Here is a 6,110-nt window from a genome sequence, read left to right as displayed (position 1 = left end):
AGAGGTGCTCCAGCCCTCTGATCATTTTTGTGGCCTCCTCTGGACCCGCTCCAACAGGTCCGTGTCTTTCTTATGCTGAGTTACTGCCCGTGTCAACTCTGCGACTTGCCATAATTAACCGGGACCCGACGCTGCGATGGCTGTGAAGGTCCATCATCACTCTAACCCCGGCGCAGCACGGCAGCCTGATGGAAAGGACCTTCCCCCGCCGCCTCCTCTAAGGTTTTGTTGATTTTTTTTTTTTTCCCCACAACTGACTTCCTGAGCGCATTACCCACATTAAGAGACTTCCCCCCCCCGAAACTGCACGCATTACGGCGCCCGGCCCTGCGTCACAGCGCCCCATGAGAAAGAGCAGGAGCCCGGCGCAAGTGGGAAGCCATCCATATGCTCCCGCAGGCTGGGCTCCAAGCATTAATGTTATCAAATTACGGCTAACGGGAGCAGATTAATGCACAGCGTGCCCTGCGCCGCTGGAGGAATTACCGCGCCGATCAATGCGGCACAGAGCGTGCGGCCGCAGCCAGCCCCGGCTCCCCGGAATGCCATGAGCTGGGGCTGTCTGGGGAGAAAAACATGGATGCAGCTATGGGATCAGTTGGTACGATCTGAGGGGTGCGACAGAAAAATAATGAATATGGAGTGGGGTGTCTTCTGGATGCAGGGAATGGGGCCATCCCCCCCTACATGGGCAAAATATAATGGAAAAAAAATACGCTTAAAAAATATTTGCTGTCCCAGTGGTGCCTTTTCAGCACGGATTTGGCATAACGCTTGCCAACGCCTTTCATGAAGGGTGAAACACAGGAAAACGAAGCAGCTCAGCTCAGGTTCCCCCCCCGGCTGCTGATGGAGGACCCCATCCGTCCTCTTTCTGCTGGGGCACCGGAGGCTGGACCTCGCACGGCAGCAGCTACTGCAGGCAGCGATTGAGCAACAGGCAGAAATTTGAGCTTCGCAATGAGAAATTCTGGGGCGACTCAAAAATGGGGCTGCCCGGAAAAATAACGTCCCCAGCTAGCCAGGCACCATCGCGGTTGGCTTTCCCTACGCCCGAGCATGAGATTTGATTGTTCAAATATAATGAGAGGACGTTCGCTTCGCTTGCGGTGAGCATTTGTCAGGCTTAAGGGCATTGCTCAAGGGAAGCGTTGACAACAAAAAATAAGATTATTCAGCATTTCTGTGGCATTTTACATTTTCAAGATGCCTTTTAGGCACTAACCAGACATTAAACATGAGCTAATCTTTTGTTACAGCTCCTCTGCAGCCGTTAGATGGGATTGGGAGTCAACTTGGGTGGATATTGCAAAAAAAGAAAAAAAAAAGAATCAATTAAAAATATTCAAGTGCTTTTAACGAACGTAAAAGGGTCCGTACCACGGTCTGTGTGTTATGAACAATAATGAGCCCGCGCACACTTCACATCGGGCTTGTAAGAATATCCTGGGCAATGCTGAATCAATGCAATTCGAAACTAGTCAGAGCGGTGGCAAAATCAGGAACGTGAAGAGCCCAACGACCAAACCCAAATTCCTGCACCTCATCTGAGCATCGTGTCGCCCCACGTGGACTTTGGGACATGTCCTTGATGAAGGACGGACTGTGACTGCTGCTGTCACCCAGCGTTGGGTCCCAGCAGAGGGGACAGTGGTCCAGCGTCTCGGTGGAGATGGGTGAGTCTCCTGGGTGGTCTGGGATAAATCCCCGAAGTCTTGGTTGGCCATCTGCAAAGTGAGGCTGAAAGCACTTCCACAACACGCAGGGATGCTGGAAAATGCTCATACTCAATGATAAGGATTACAAACAGACCCTAGCTAATGAGTGATGAGGTTAATTGCCACCGCTTTGGCTGAAGATTATTTTTTGGTGTCCTTCGTGGGTTCTTGCGTAAATGGCATTAGGTAGCTGAGGGGTCAGCAGCGCCCGTGGGTGATCCCGCAGGGAACGGCTGCAGGGTGGCCACTCTACAAGGGTGGCTTTCCCATGAGATGGGTTTTGTGCATGGGAATTGTCCGGTTTCAACGTCTCCCTGGACCACGTGCCAGCCTGGATGCGCTCCAAGCATCCCCAATAGGGAGGGGGAGGTTGTCCCCTCCCAGCAGCCCTGGGAAGGTTCTCAGCAGCTTTGGGAAGCCGCCGTTTCCTTCGATGACTAATGGTTCAAGGAACCTCGCTTTTGGGTTCAGTGTTTTCAAAACAGAAGAAGTCAAAGACCATTAGTAACTTCCCCAAGCCAGCAAAAGAAAGCCAGCACGACTCTGCATTGCCACACAGCTGACCACAGAAGGGCTTTATAAGGCAGGAGCTGGCGTCGCCGAGGGTGAAGCAACTCGCCCGGCGCGACACGGGACGTCGGTGGCGATGCTGGGAGCTGACTCAGGAGATCTGGGTACGGAGTCTGGTCCCTTAACCGCAGTCCTCTCTTTCCTCTGACTCTTCCCTCAGCTTGCCTGCGAGGGCTGCTCCGGGCAGATGCTCTGGGAAGAAGAGTAGACCTTCACCACAGAAATGATGTGAAGGGGGGTCGGCACTGACCCCAAGGAGAGCACGCACAGTAAGAGTGCATGGGACGGGGCTCCTCAGCACCACGGGGCTGCCCGGTGTCCTCGGACCCACAGCAGACCTTGCTCAGGGGTTAGAGCATCACTTCCAAGCAGGGTACGGTAACCGGCCCGGTCCCCCATCTGCAGTTACGTGCGCCCCAGCACACACCACTGGAAGATGCTGGTCCCCCCGGTGCCGGCGATGAAGTGGATGGAGGGGAGCGGGAGAGCTGTGTACTCGATAATTCCCAGCCAGAAGACTGCCAAGAGGAAATGCACTTCCCGTAAAGTAGGCGCTGTAACCGACTTGTTTGCTGAAATTGCTTGAGTGGTAATTATGCTCCCTTAATATTGACATATTTAAATAGTTTCCAAGCATAATAAGAGTCCTGCCCTGCTTCCCCCCCTTTTCCAAATTTCTGTGGCGAGCTTTCACTTTGAACAACGGATTATCTGGAGGGGTGTGACTTGCCCACGTCTTGTTTATCGTACAACACATCCAGATGTTTCGCTCTTGTGCGCGGTTTATTCGGATGTGCTGAGTGTTTGACGGTGCGCTGCCCCGTAAAGGAGCTACAGGCATCCGTCACGCCGAAAAAATATATATATCTATCATCTCCGTTGTGCTGCTTCATGTGGGAGTCTGCTGGTCACGACCCCCAGCTCATGCCTTGATCCCGACGGGGTAATGCACAGCGGCGTCAGCATCAGTCCCACAACATTTGTCTTTCATTCGTTATTTGTCAGAAGTCCGGAGACACTCTGTCCTGAGCACGGCAGCCAAAAAAGACCATTCCCTTCTTACGTTGTTTCGTGCGTGGGCCACTCTCATGAATGCTGCAAAAGGAGGGTTGTTTTGGTTCCCCCCCCCGAAAAAACATCTCACGCTAAACACGTGGTAGGAATCTGGGTTACTTAATGCCCTGAGTGGCCCCCCCGCTTTCCTCCCTCTGCGGGATGTCCCGTGCGTGACTTCATCTTGGTGGATGCAGACCCCCAAATTCGGTACCTTTTCCCTCCAAAATAAATTCCCTTTTCTCCTATGCAGTTGTTGGTCCCCGTATCCCTCTGAGCATCCAACCAGAGAAACGTCCAGGCACGGCTTACACAGACTCCTGTTCTTCCCAGTCCCAGGCAGCCTCTGGGAGGACGGGTCTTTGCAACCATCTCCTTGGGTTTTCCTCTCCACCCCAACATGGGGTTTTTCTATCGCAAGTGCTGTCTGACCCCAGAGGTATCCCCTCTTTGACTTCGTGACCAGGGTTGCGGCACCCGCGCACTGCGGGCTGGATGCCCCCTGGGGCAGCTCTCCGAGGGACAGCGGTGGTGGTAAGGGACCCATGACCCTTCCCGCCGGGCAGGACAGAGACAGGCACCTTGTAGAGCATCTCCCCTTCTCCGAGAGGCTGCAGTTGCGCAGCCGTCAGTCCTTACCTCGATCCAAGGGCACGTTGCACTTGAGCCGAGCATCACGGTGGCCAATTTGCTACGTTGCCTTGGGGCTAAAGGAAAGAAGAGTTTCTCACCCTTGTTTGGTGAAAAGCCAAAACAGGAAAAACTCTCACGCAGGCCACAAACCACCACGGCGAAGCTGGGCTGGAAAATGAGTGATTTCCCTGGGAATCTCTGTAAAGGATGAAGGAGAGACTGCTCTTCCTCCCAGGGCTCTGGTTGGGCTGCAGTTGCTTGCACAAAAGGGTGTGTGTGCCTATTTTAATCTACATCGGAGGGATGAGAAAGCAAAAAGAAAGCCAGCAAAACGCCAGGGAGGTACCAGCAAGGGAGCTGGGGAGACGCAACATGAAGCGAAGGAGCGGGGAGGCACGCGGGGTGTGCAGGAGTGGCTCCAGGCAGGCTCGGGCTTGGGCTCAAGGCTGTTGCAGCCTACTTGGTCCTGCTGTGTTCGGGGAAACGGGACTTTACGTACTTTCCCGATTAATACACAGAATTGCATCAAAGAAATACCTGGCTGTCATCGTCAGCGTATCCTCCCAGTGAAAACGATCTTGGCAAGACCTTGAGTGGGCCCAGCGTCTCAGGCCAAGAGCCAACAATATGTTCGGTACAAGTTTCTTCACCTCCCCGTCTTTCATCATCTCCCACACTCACCCCACCAACTTGCCATCCCAAAGGTTACTGTCGAGGTAGGAGAAAGCTAGTAAGCGAAGGCACTCTTAAAACTTGAAAGGGCAGCGCCGCAAAGGCATCATTAAAAATTCTAACCCCTATTCACCTGTCCTAAGCCTAACCCCTCTGCATCTAGCCTTCTCCTGGGAGTCCAGGGTGCCAAATCCTCTTCTGAGTCTCTTAAATCAAGAGGATTCACTGGGCAACTTCTGGTCCTTATGGTCCATGATGGTGGATGGAGGCACTGCTAGGACTGCCTGGCCACGTTTCTCAACTTCATGAGTCCCCAGACCGTGGAGAGCTGAAGAAAAAGCCCTGCGTCCACCAGCCGTTGCCAGCAGATCTCTGCAGGCCATGATTTGGGACGTTTCAGAGAAGCTCTCCACCCTACTCTACCTTTTCTTGGGGATAAGGTAGGGTAAGGGTCTGCCATGGCACGAACAGCTGCTGCCTTTGCTGATAGCTGCTGCTGGTGCACACCAGAGAGGTGACAAGGGCTTCCCAGGACCAGGTCCTAAATTGTTTTGACCTGAAGATGACTGTCAGCCCTCAAAGCTTACCAGAGCCACTCGTGATACTGAAATACATCCGTTCAAACAGGGTTTTTGCTCTCCGTTGGCTGCAGAGCAGCCCAAGGCCATGGGGCAAGACATGGGATTTCAGGTCTAGGTTGGAGGGAAGGCTTTGGGACTCAGTGCCGAGGGCTGGGGGATAAGCTGCCCTGCCGGCCCCAGCGCGAGGAGCGGGGAAGGAGGGGATTTCTTCCTTGCTCTTAATTTCAGCAGGAGCAGAGGGTTATACAACAGCAAGGCAGATGGAAATGTCACAACAGCGAGCTTGGCAGCTGCACAAACACAACTAATCTGCCCTCGTTTAATGCTCGCAGCCGCAACATAAACATACGCGCCGCACAAGGTAATAGATGAGGTAAATCCATCATCGGCAGCCTCATTACACGGGGCGTGCTGCCTCGCCGCCCGCGGCTCCCGCTCCCCGGCACCCTCCTGCCGCCCTCCTGAAGCGGCAGCGTGGTGGCCAGCTTGGCTGGGATGGCTGAAACCAGCCTGGGAAAAGCCTGGCATCCCCTAAAAGTCCTGCCCCAAATGCAGCTGAGATGCTGCCTGTAGTCACTACTCACCCATCGCCTCTTTACATAGGTAGTGTACTATAGGGCACCCACCCAAACCCAGCTAGCGGTGTGCCTCCGCTCACGGCCCTTCAACAGATAGGGTGGTACCATGAAAAGGAGTCATTTTATAGATAATGATAGAATAATAAATAGTAATTGTCCTGGTTTTGGCTGGGATAGGGTTAATTTCCTTCCTAGTAGCTGGCACAGTGCTGTGTTTTGGATTTAGGATGAGAACAATGTTGATAACACACCGATGTTTTAGTTGTTGCTGAGCAGTGCTTACACTAGTCAAGGACTTTTCAGCT

Source organism: Aptenodytes forsteri, unplaced genomic scaffold (assembly GCF_000699145.1).
Source record: "Aptenodytes forsteri isolate BGI_AS27 unplaced genomic scaffold, ASM69914v1 Scaffold31, whole genome shotgun sequence".
In the NCBI taxonomy this organism is placed as follows: Eukaryota; Metazoa; Chordata; class Aves; order Sphenisciformes; family Spheniscidae; genus Aptenodytes; species Aptenodytes forsteri.
Note: the sequence above shows the minus strand (reverse complement) of the source record.